Source organism: Chenopodium album, chromosome 7 (genome assembly GCF_948465745.1).
Source record: "Chenopodium album chromosome 7, dcCheAlbu1.1, whole genome shotgun sequence".
Classification (NCBI taxonomy): Eukaryota; Viridiplantae; Streptophyta; class Magnoliopsida; order Caryophyllales; family Amaranthaceae; genus Chenopodium; species Chenopodium album.
This window is the reverse complement of record NC_137840.1, coordinates 14523539-14534952: the sequence shown is the minus strand read 5'-3', so window position 1 is coordinate 14534952 and position 11414 is coordinate 14523539. Positions and strand designations below refer to the sequence as shown.

Below are 11414 nucleotides of genomic sequence, written 5' to 3'. Positions count from 1 at the left end.
TACTTTTTGAATTATATCATTGGTTCCAAAAAAAATTATGATATAAAATAAATTTATTTGATTATTTATTAATTTTTGCCTACGTGACGCGACATTTGGTGAAAAGTTGAAACGCCAAGTGTTGTTGTCTCGTGATCTAGCTAAACTTATAATTTATTTTGTACCCGTAAAATATTGTAAATAAAACTTTTGACTAACTTTTTTTTATCCTAAAATGTCTGTCCTGGTTTTTTTTTTCACCCTATTAAAAAATAGAAAAATTGGCTTAAAATAATCCTAATTATTAACAGTATGTGCAAAGTAATACAACCTCAACTATTTTCTATTAGCAGTACAACATTTTGTATTATTTGTGCAAAATAGTACGCCAGCCACCGAAAAAGGCATTTTAAGAAATATTCCGTCCATATTCATTACTATATTATTTTTATTATAATTTTTTATTATAATTTTTTTTTTCAAAATACATTTTATGTTAATACTTTCATGGCTACCCCATTGTTAGGCTAGTAAATTAATTTATGTAAAGAAAACAAAAAATTCTACTATCAAACAAAAGTAAATAGGGTGTTTAAATACATTGCTATTTTAAAAACTGATTAGATTACGTAAGTGAACAAATTATGCTATAGATTTAAATTGTAGTAATTTAACACTTCTTTTGACATAACACTTTCTTCTTAATGGTGGTAAAAATTTTGTTAATTAATTTGACTGTTTATCTAGTCTAATATCTATCTTAAAGCATGTGTCATGTCAAAGTAGTGTGTTATTGTAAATAAAAATGGAGTATGTATTTTGAAAAAATTTAGGGAAATTCTCTTTGGTAAACTCCAACTTTTTAAATTTCTAAGTGGTAAAAGTGTTAAAATTTTATCAGCAGTAAACCTAAATTTTTTATATTATGTCAACTATAATTAATGATAAATTTAACTAGATAATTAATCATAGTTAGATAGTTTTTTTGAAATATTTTTTTATAACAAAAAAAAAAAAAATCTCAAACCCCTCACCAAGCCACCAACGCCACTGTCGACAGCCAACCCCCAGTCGGCGATGCCTAGCCTCCCCCACTCCGGCTGACGACGCCTCGCACCTCCTATCTTTCCCATTTCCCCCACCACTGCCCGCCGGGCCCCAATCGCACCCCAAACCACCACGAAAACCAGCGCCCTTCTCCGACGAACCCCCTCCTCTGTGAGCCGACCATGGAAACTCTAAAACCCACCCAAAACCACCAGAAAATCTCAACCCATGTGCTGGGTTTGGTTTCAAAACCCTACACGGGTGTGGGTATTTTATGGTGTTTTGGGGTAGATTTAAGGGTTTCTAGGTTGGCTAACTAAGAAGGGGGTCAACGAGGAGGTACCCCGGTTTTTGCGGTGGTTTGGGGTGGGTCGAGATCGGAAGTGGGACGGTGAGGAAAATGAGGGGTGGTGGGGGTTCAAGATTGGGAGAAAGAGATAAAGAAGGTGGGGGATTGAATGTCGGCGCACCGGCAAAGGTGGAGCTGGGCTCCGGCATTGGATCGTTGGTGGGGGAGAAATGGTTGGTGGACGCCGACAGGAGAGGGGCTGTTGGTGGCTAGGTTGGGTGGGGGAAGGGGTTTTTTTTTTTTGAAAATATATTTTTATATAATTTAATTATTAAAAAAATAAAAAAATTAAGAAAAAAATTGACAAAAATAATACAAAATTTGAGCGGTCCACCAAAAACAATTTAATCTTTTAATTATTTCTGAATAATACAAACTTTAGGAGGCATCCGCTATAGCACTTATCAATGGTTAGATTTACTATTGATAATAAAATTGTAAAACGTTTACCATTTAGAAAATTAAAAAGTTAGAGTTTACCAAAAAGAATTTCCCAAAAATTTATAATTAATATGGAGTATAAAAATAATATAAATAATGAATATAGGTGAAATAATCCACGAAATACCCTCTCCGATGCCTAGCATACCATTTTGCACATATACTATAAAAGGTGGTACTGCTGAAAGCAAATAATTGAGGTCGTATTAGTTTACACCCACCGTGAATAGTTGGGATTATTTTCAGCCAATTTTCCTAAAAAATATAACTTTTTTATTCATATAAAATATATCCTACGTGTCATACTAATAATTAATTGTTGCCTACGTGATGCGACACTTGGCAAAAAGTTGAAGCGCTAAGTGTCACTGTCTTGCGCCTGACTAAAAGTTTAGCTTTATATATTTTGTTTGAGGAAATAGCTTTATATATTAGTTATATGATATAATTAAATACTAATCAAAATTATTTTAGATAATATTATGAAATTTTATATTAATACCTATTTAACAACATATTTTAGAATAAAATATATTTTTTTATTATGTTAGTAAAAATTATGCTCAAAGTGAATACATGAATAGTAAAAAAAAGTTCAACGTCTTAGATATTCTAGGACCAAGAGAGTACTTTTCTTAAGAATTTTTTTTTTTTAAAAAAAAAAAACAAAAACAAAAACAAATATTTTGTAAAAAAAATAATCTATACTTTGGTGTAAAATGCATTCAATGGTATTTTCCACCGTCCCACTTATTTAATATTTTTTGTTCATTTTAAAACTACTCCTTATATTTGCTACCCCTTACTGCATTGTGATCTAGGAGGTGAAATACTGCCAACAAAATTTATCATCACTGCAGACACCCATTTGTGTCTCCCCAAAACCAAACCCAGTGATGAATACCTTTCACGTCGAATCATGATCGAATGAAACGAAAGTGTGGAAAGGTCTAGTGTTGCGGAAAGTTTTTATTTCTTTTCTCTTCTTTCTGTTTTTGAAAACTTTATTTTAAGAAAATAGCCAATCCAGTTTGGTTGGTCCATGATATGGGTCCAATAATGGTGTAGTTGGATGGGGCTTGCAAAGACCTTTCCAATGATATATTATAAGCCCAATTCCGATGAATATTGAGGAAGTTATGGCCAATTTACTAAACTGGGCTCGGTTTGAGTTTTATATGCGGCCCAATGATCTAGGGGAGGGCCTAATATGATTTATCATTCCTAATGCAATTAGGAATGGTTTTAGTCTTCTAGATTCTTCTAGAAGGTTCTTTTCGTTCCTAATTCAATTAGCATTGATAAGTTGACTTTGTTGACTTTTCAGAGTTTTAATTAAAATCAAATAGCATTTTCGAAGAAATTATATTATTTTATCCTCCAGTACGGTAAATTCATCAGATTTTCGAAAACGCGTCGAAATCAAGCTTGGCGTTTAACCCCAGGCTTTGGCGCCTGGAACCAGGCTTGGCGCCTGGCGCTAGCCATTGGCGCCTGACGCTAGTGCTAGTGCTTAGCGCCAACTAGCCAGGGTTGGCGCCAGCTCTGTTTCCTGAGCGTCAGACTCTGTTTTGTTAAATTATCTTTTTTGGCTGATTTTCTTTATAAATATCGTAATAAAAACCTCGTTTTCATTCATCAACAATCAGTTTTCATTTGCAAGTCAAATCATTCATGCATTAGCATTCTTTAAATCTCTTAATCATTCATCTTTTTCATTCATCTCTCCCAAAACTTTGTGTTCTCATACAAAATTCCGCATTCACAAGATTTAGAAACACCTAGCCATATTCGAAGTTGCCTTCGCCCTAGACGTGAAAGGTTTAATTTCTGAGGGTTTGGTGCCAAATCTCTCTTACAATTATTTAATTTAATTGTTTTGTTTAATATTTTCCTTGAAGTTACTAACGTGTGTATTTTGTTATTAGAAAGAGGTACGAGGCATCAAAGTAAGTACTTTAATTGATTAATTGATATTTTGATGTAGAAATCATGTTTACATTGTTATTATGATATTCCTAGTATCATGTCTAGGGTATTTTTAATATTAAATATGATTGTTATGATGCTTCCTATGTTCTTCCTAATATTTATGATTGTTAGTATCATGTTAGGGTTAAAGATTTGATTTTTAATGCTTAGTGACATGCTAGGGTTTGTTATTAATCTTGTTAGTATCATGCCTAGGATCTTGCTATGTTTATTATGCTCTAACATTAACATGAACATGATTCTGATTATAATTGTTATCATTTATGATGATTATGAATATTAGTATTATTATTATTTTGATAATGATTATTTTATTTATGATTATTATTATTTCGATTATGATTATAATTTTATGATGGTTATAATTATTATTTATTATGTTGCTTGACATTTCTTATTTATTGCTTGATCACGCCTTTTATGCATGTTTAAAGGGAATTTGGTACTTGTAATCACGCTTAATAAGATAATTAATAATCTTGTTAAGGTTAATTATGATTATAATTCAAGTGATCGCCAATAGTTGTTTATTTGTGCATTAAATTCAACCAACATAGATTAAACAGGTTTAGGGTTAATCCTATTGATTGCATGTTAATCAGAAAGCGCACATGAATATGATCAGAATAAAGTAGAGGCCTATTATTAGGGCAGGTTCAATGTCTTTTAGGTTGGATTTGTACCTTCATCCCCAAACCCTTTTTTGGTTCTAGACCTTATGGAGTTGACGATCTCTTGGATCGTTAAGGGGTGTAACCTTCACCTCATGAACGGTTTACAAGTTCCTTAAAAACTTGTTGGCGACTCTTTTGCTCTATTTTCTTCCCTTTTGGACGCCACCATACTTTAGTGTATGATCACAGTGGGGTTCAAGCTAGTGGGATTTAAAGGCTTGAAATTATTCCCTACAATCACCGTCAACATTTCGATTAATGGACCATCATGCCCTTAGGCCCCGTTCTTTAGAGCTACTTTGCTCAGCTGAAATCTGCTATGCCCTGCTTTCCTCTGCTCTGCTTAAAAATAATACTTAATATTGAATTATTATAATAATAAATAATTAATATTTAATAATAATAATTTATATTGAATTATTATAATATGAATAATAATTAATATTTAATAATAATATTATTAAAAATTAATACATAATAAAAATAATAATTAATTAATATTTAATAATATTACTATTAAAAATTAATATTTCATAATAATAAATTATATTTAATATTTAATAATTAAAATAATAATTAATATTGAATAATAATAATAATAAATATTTAATAATAATAAATAATAAATAATTTATAATATTTAATAATAATAATTATAATAATAATAATTAATATTTAATAATAATAATGATAAAATATTTTCTAAAAAAATAATGATTGTAATAGTAATAACAATACTTATTTCGGGGATTTTTTGGATTTCCTCGGATACTGGTCACGTTCTTCTAACAACGAGACTGAGACACCTTGTAATACCCCGTATTTTTATACGTATTTTATTTAATATATATATATATTTTAAAAGGGTATTTAGATAATTCTAGCATTATAATTATGATGTTTTAATTATTTATCCCATGTAAATTGGGAATATTTTACAAAAGGAAAGTTTGTTTAATTAATTAATTAATAGAAGTTGGGGTTTTATTTTAAGAAATTATGATTTTTAACAAGTTTTAGTAGGGAAGGGATTAGGAAAAACTAAAGGAGGAAAGTTTAGGGTAAAAGGGGTGATAGAGAAGGGGTATAAATATCCCTCTTATGAGGCAATTCAACTTTGCCCAGAGTGGAGAAAACCCAAGGTAAACTTCTCTCCCTTTTCTCTTTATTTTCCTCTTTCTTTTTTTTTTCTCTCTCCTTCCCTTCCCCTTCTTGCCGCGCACAACCACCACCGGCAGCCACCACCACCACCGATGGGCCACCGACCACCAGCATCAGCCGGCAACAGCGGCGACCACTGGCAGTGGCGCCGGCCTGCTGTCGGCAGCCACGGTTTTTCGAAAAAAAAAAATAAATAAAGGTTTTTCTTTTTAAAAATCAAATCTTTATTACCCAAAACTAATCTAGGCTTTAGTCTAATTGTAAATTATGAGTTTGGAGATTTAATTTTGATGTTTGGTTATTGTAATTGTGTTAATTAATTTTCAGATTTGGTTTTTAATTAAAAAGCCCCAATTTTTGAAACCCTAGGTTCTTGATTCATGAGTTATTGAAGGATTATGATGTATACTAGGGTAGGCCTTTCTTTTAAGTGTTTTAAAACTTAATTACAGCAAGTTTTAATTATAATAAAGTGCTGGAATTTTATGTAGAACACTTGATACTATGTTTCTTGAAGAAATTTTAATTACCCATTAATTGGGACTTAATTATGGTGTTTTAAAAATAATTTCAGCTTATTCTAATTAAATTATGAGGGGTTTTAAAATAGTATATATTGTTGGAAACTTGTTTAGAGTGGATATTAATATTCTATTATGGATTTAATGTGTAGGAGACTTTGAAGTAAGCAATTTCTACTAGTCGTGGCAGTTTTAATAACGTACTCAAGGTACGTTTACGTACTTAGCATAATTATGTTGATGTAGTAGCATGCTAAATGTGTTTGATTGATTTCAAGTAATGTCATGCTAGGTTTGGAATGAAAATTTTGATTTGAATGTTATTGATGATTGGATTATGAAGCATGATTTATTTATGATGGATTATTGATTGGAAAATAGTAGCTTAGAATATTATTTATGAACCACATATTTATTTATGGCATGATAAAGAGCATGTTTAATTAAACTAATTGTTTAATTTGGCTTGGAATATTGAAAAGGAATTTTATTATGGTTCATATAATTTTTATTGATGCTTTAAGCATGAGGAAGGAGCTATATAAGTGTCTATGTACACGAGGAATAAGTTGTATGTTGGTGCCTTCGTGCACTTAAGGTGGTTTTAACACCGAGGGATAGGATTTTTGGCGCTTCATGCGTTTAAGGTGTCTTTGACACTGAGGTAGAATTAAAAAGGGTTCAACATTAAATATTATGTGGTCACTAATTATTCAAGAATTAAATTGGTATGTTTGTTTGATTGAATAATTATTGTTGATTGACTTATTATGCTTTGAGAGTCATCACCAAGTCTAATAATATGTAAATAACGTAAAGTGAAAAAGATTACGCGCCAAAACTCTTGGAACATATATACCTTGAGTATGAACAATGGGGGGAGTTATGGGGTTTTATATTTAACCATAACTTCTAATGGAGTACAGGACGTTGTACATTCCTTTTTATTATTTATTATTATGCGCAGGAATTACGCCACCTTTGAGTGGTTTTGTCGCTGGCACGGTTAGCTCCCGTGTCAGTTAACCTCAAATTTATTTGGGGGAGGTTAGGAGGAGGAAACCCGTTCGATGCGTAATCAACGCTAAATGAATTAATTAGTGTCTAGTCATTGTGTCTTGTTGCTTGGTGTGTGTGCTTGTGAACAGGTGCAATGAGGTAAGTGTGTGTTGATAGGTGAAAGCATGTTAGTGTGGCTAATTTACGCTTATGTACTCAGCTTTGCTGATTGTGTGTGTTTGTGTATTTGGCCATGTCTTTACCTTGACCCTATGATGACCCATTTCTAATGGAGAGTAGTGAAAACAAGTAGAGATAAACTTTTCAGGTATTGAAGCATGATCATGATGGGGCATGAGAGAAGAGTGAATCTTACTAGTTTTCATTAGGTTACAAGGTGTTTTATGCTTTATTTATTTATGACATATTTTATGTGGACTAACATAAAGGTTTGGTTTTGGAACGGTTTTTGAATAAGGGCCTTTAATGGTTCCAAGTTGTAGTTTGATTTTATTTGACTTTGTTTGTTTGGTTTTAAACTTCATTTTTCGTTTGGTTTACTTTTGAGTTGACTTGTTTAATCGGTTTTTAATTTTGAGTCTTCCGCTGTGTATCTTTGATAATTGCCTTAGCCGTTTTCACGGTGGCGGTAATGTCGTAGTTATTCCTAAATCGTATTTTAAAGAGTAGAATGGGTATTTAAAGGAAAGAAATTTCTAGGGTGTTACACACTTGCAAAACAACGAATATTCCTTTGTCGGAATATTCACCTCCGACGATCGAGTTAGTGATCGGAAACGGAAAAGGCTAGAGAGAGAAAGTAGAGAGAAGTTGGAGCTATTAATGCTCTTTTTCTTGTAATGTCGTAATCCACCCCTCCCATCATAAATAATTGGGGTATTTATAGGTAGGGCTGGCAAACAGGTCGGTTCGGGTTCAGGTTGACCTGTTTACTTAAACAGGTCAGGACCCCCCAACCTGAACCCGACCTGTTTACTTAAACAGGTCAAAAAATTCAACCTGAACCCGACCTGGTTTTAAACGGGTTGACCTGAACCCGACCTGATTTGACCTGTTTTTTTTATTTTTTATTAATAAACTTGTAATTTGTTAAATTCTGCAAACATTAAATCTTGTGAATATTTAAGCGTAATCAACATTAGCAAACATATTTCCACTTCAAAATCAAAGCATAGTCAAAGTAGAATCCTACTGCATAGTTCATACAGCAATAAAAAGTAGGAAACATGTCCAAAATACTTCCAATAGTCCTAATTAGGTGTCAAATAAATAATTAAGCTAGGATAAACTCAAAATAATGTCCAGAATACTTCCTAAAAGTTCCAACATCAACTAATTTTAAAAATATAAACTAAAAGAACTGGTTTGGCTGCTGCAATGCTGCTGGACTTAAGGTAGACTCTCCGGTGTATCGACGGCTTCATTATTCATCTTCATCCCCATAACTTTTCCACATAGATCTTCTAATTGCATAAACTAAACAAAACGCATAAACACAACAAAACTAAGTAAATATTAGAGGATGAAATAAACTCATAAACAAGCTGAAATAAAACGCATGTAATGATAGAAGAAATATTAGAAAGTTGTAATTGATGAAGAAATCAAATAAATTAGCTACAACCAAAACATTATATACAAAATTAACATGCGACTTATTAGATCAGACTTATTATATATAAAACCCATATATTGGACTTTCGGGTTGTTTATGCGACTTAGAAAGTTGTAATTGATGAAGAAATCAAATAAATTAGCATAACCTCACTTATAAAATCAGATTTATTAGAACAAAACGCAAATTTGGTGCACATTTGGTCATATAAGCACTCATGAACTCATAAGCAAACATCTCACGCATAATTAATTCGGATTAAAAGAAGTAAATTGAAAAATTCAGATTATAATTGCATACACAAAACACATAATAACAAATGAACTTAAATCAGATCTTTTCAAACAAAAACACGAGATTAAATCAGATGAAATCCAAGAACTCAAATCGCAAACAAGTTAAGATGACATCAAAGAATTTAAACGCCTATATACAAAGCAAAGTTAGGTAAAGTGAATAGATTAGCAAGTAAATTACCTAAGACAATGTGGAGATGGAAGATTCACTAGCAGATTAGGGTGTAAAATTAGGGGGTTTTGATGAAAAAAATGAAAAACAAGAGGAGAAGAGAGAGGAAAGGCTGGGAACTGGAAAGAGAAAGGAGAGAGAAAGAGAATGAGGTGAAGCATTGAAGCGGCGTGAATGAGGGTGTAAAATTAGCTAGGGTTTTTTACTTTTTGTCATTTGATGAATTGGGATTGGCCCATATTTAAAAATTAGGTTATGTAAACTTATTGGCTGATAACAGGGTTAGGCGGGTTGGGTTCGGGTTGACCCGACCTGAAACTGACCCGATTACTTAAATGGGTTTAGGCAGGTTGGTTTCGGGTTGGGATTTTTAACCTGAACCCGACCCGTTTAACTTCAAGTCGGGTTCGGGTTGACCCAATTACATAAACGGGTTGAAAATCCTTCTCAAAACCCGTTTATTTTGGGTTGGGTTTGGGTCGGGTCAGCTTTTGCAAGCTCTATTTATAGGGGTGGGAACTTGTGCCCATTCTAGGGTTTGTACCCTAAAATTACGTGACGTGGTTGGTTGCGCAATCATGCAATGCCACGTGTATCATGGGGGCACCGTTTTTCGGCTTTTAGGGATATCTCTCAGGATTTGGGCCATGATGTAATGAGTCCCCTTTTTGTGCTGATTTTAGGGGTCCTATATGCCCTAAACACGTGGTGTCTTCCAATAGTGACACGTGTCACCACTCTCATTGGGCCACGTGTCGCTACAGGATTGGCCTGTGCTCTTGAGTGCTTTTTACCTGAATGTGTGACATCTTCCCATAGTGACACGTGTCACCCTCTCACTGGGCCACGTGTCTCTACGGGACTGGTCCACGTATACGGGGTATTTTTACCCTAAACATTTGCCCCTCAGAGGGGGTGGCTCGTACGCTTACAGGCCGCCTCCTCTGATCCTCTACTCGTCTCAATGCGTCCGAGCATGCAGAGATTTGAGTTTGTATGCAGGGGCAGACAAATCATGTCCGCCAATTGAAGGAGTGAACGATTTTTAGACTGAAAGTCATGTCTTATCCGCGTGAAATTTTTCCAGACTGATATGGTCTAGAGATTAGGCGGCCAGATCTTGCCACATAGGCTTTTAGAGAAAGGTGCGGACGATATGCTTTTTGAAATGAAAACTTTAATCCCATTAACTCAACCGTCTATTTGGATGCGGTGTTAGTTGTCCGTCCGTTTTGTCATCCAAATTGACGGATCCCTTGTAACGACCTCCAAATTCTAGGTTAACTTTTTCAAAAAGTATCCACTTAAATTCCTAGGCGGGAAAGATGGATTTACCATTTTACCCCCATAAATTTTTCCTATAAATATAAGGGGTTTAACCTCATTTTGGCACTTTACATTCTTGAGAATTCTATAGAGAAGTCAGAGCAATTCTAGAGAAAGAAAGTGATTTCCCCTGAATCTTCAAGAGCTCCACCGCGTAGTTTGAGTTTCCAGGAGACTTTTTGAGTTTTCCGGTCAATCTTTCAAGAACTTTTCAAATTACATATATATTTTCGCCTGGGACTGAGGAGTCTAGAGTGGATAGAGACGAGTTGTTTCCATGACGAGTTGTCTCCTTCATGGAGCGGGTCCATTTCTAATGCATACCAACTCACCTTGACTTATTCTTCTCTGTCCCTGCAGTCGAACATGGCGGGAACCATGCAGACGCATGATCGTCACGCAGCCAGAAATCCAGACGGCAGTCTGGTAAATCCTAGGGTCCCCTATGACCCAAATAATATTGACATTGAGACTGGATCTACTGCCCGGACAACCGCCTCCACGGGCACCCATCATTCGGCCGTGGAGGTTACTTCTTCCTTCAAGGAGCGCCAAAGAACTCAGGGCGCTTCTACCGTGGTGGGATCGTCCGGGCGAACTTCGGGACTAATGTTCCCTCAATATGCCAACTCGGTCATGGATGAGGCCGAGTTGCTACTTCGTGAAGGACCTCCTTCCTCTTCCCGGGCGGACACTGATCCGTCCGTCCCAACTCCTTCTGAACTCTATCTCCGATATGGCAGGTCGAACAAAGACTTTGAAAAATACAAGGCATTCCTCCACCTAGGGGAGGGATTTGAGATTCAGCCTCCGAGGAAGTC

General features: G+C 34.4%; 1 long non-coding RNA gene across 1 annotated transcript; it reads right to left on the bottom strand.

Annotated features, from left to right (window-relative positions):
- Nucleotides 1-8356: 8356 nt before the first annotated feature.
- Nucleotides 8357-9470, bottom strand: LOC145640937 (uncharacterized). The gene is made up of 2 exons (XR_014115016.1): nt 9277-9470; nt 8357-8660 (listed from the first exon to the last, which is right to left on the bottom strand). It is a non-coding gene; the product is annotated as an uncharacterized LOC145640937 (long non-coding RNA).
- Nucleotides 9471-11414: the final 1944 nt, after the last annotated feature.